General features: G+C 38.5%; 1 pseudogene; it reads left to right on the top strand.

The window, feature by feature from the left end:
• Window positions 1–247: 247 nt before the first annotated feature.
• LOC105722436 (metallothionein-2-like) lies at window positions 248–719 on the top strand (annotated as a pseudogene).
• Window positions 720–1,205: the final 486 nt, after the last annotated feature.

Below are 1,205 nucleotides of genomic sequence, written 5' to 3'. Positions count from 1 at the left end.
CACATCTTTGCTATTGGGAATAGTGCTATAATAAACACAAAGGTACAGATATTCCTTTGATATACGGATTCCCTTTCCTTTAAATAAATACCCAGTGTGAGATTACTGGATCAGATAGTAGCTCTATTTTTTGTTTTTTGAGAAATCTCTATACTGTTTTACATAATGAATGTACTAACTTACATTCCCACCAACAGTGTAAAAGAGTTCTCTTCTTTTCTACATCCTCACCTGCATCTATGATTTTTTGTCTTTTTTTAAATAATAACCATTCTAACTGGGGTAAGATGATATTTCATTGTGGTTTTGATTTTTCATTTCCCTGATAATTATGGATGTTGAGCATTTTTCATAAACCTGTTGGCCATTTGGATGTTGTCTTTCGAGATATGTCTACTCATGCCCTTTACCCACTTTTTAATGAGATTGTTGGGTTTTTAAAACTGAGTTGACCACGCCTTGTCCAAGTCCCAGTGAGTTCGCATGCAGCTGTGTCCTACTCCAGCCGCCTCTTCAGCTGGGCATGGATCCCAACTGCTCCTGTGCCACCACTTACTCCTGCACCTGAGCCGGCTCCTACAAGTGCAAAGAGCACAAATGCACCTCCGGCAAGAAAAGCTGCTGCTCCTGCTGCTCTGTGGGCTGTGCCAAGTGTGCCCAGGGCTGCATCTGCAAAGGGGAGTCAGACAAGTGTAGCTGCTGCAGCTGATGCCAGGACAGCCCTGCTTCCATATGTAAATAACAGGACCTCTACAAACCTGGATTTTTAAAAAATGTACAATTCTGACCCGTTTGCTACATTACTTTTTGTATGAGATAGTGTGAATGATAATAAAACAGCTTTGACTTGAAAAAAAAATTGAGTTGTTTGAGTTCCTAGCATATTCTGGATATTAGTTCTTTGGTGGATAAATAGTCTGCAGATATTTGCTCCTATTCAACAAGTTGTTTCTTTATTCTGTTGATTGCTTTGCCATGCAGAAGTTTTAAGTGTAATATAATCCCATTTGTCTATTTTTGTTTCTGTTGTCTATGCTTTTGGGGTCTTAGCCATAAAATCTTTGTCTAGACCAATATCCTGAAGTATTTTCCCTAATGTTTTCTTCTAGTAGTTTTATAGTTTGGGATCTTACATTTAAGGCTTTAATCTGACATGAGTTGATTTTTGCATACAGTGAGAGATAAGGGTCTAGATTCATACTCTG

Source organism: Aotus nancymaae, unplaced genomic scaffold (assembly GCF_030222135.1).
Source record: "Aotus nancymaae isolate 86718 unplaced genomic scaffold, 86718_ANA_hifiasm-v0.15.2.pri h1tg000014l, whole genome shotgun sequence".
In the NCBI taxonomy this organism is placed as follows: domain Eukaryota; kingdom Metazoa; phylum Chordata; class Mammalia; order Primates; family Aotidae; genus Aotus; species Aotus nancymaae.
Note: the sequence above shows the minus strand (reverse complement) of the source record. Positions and strands in the feature narration are given on the sequence as shown.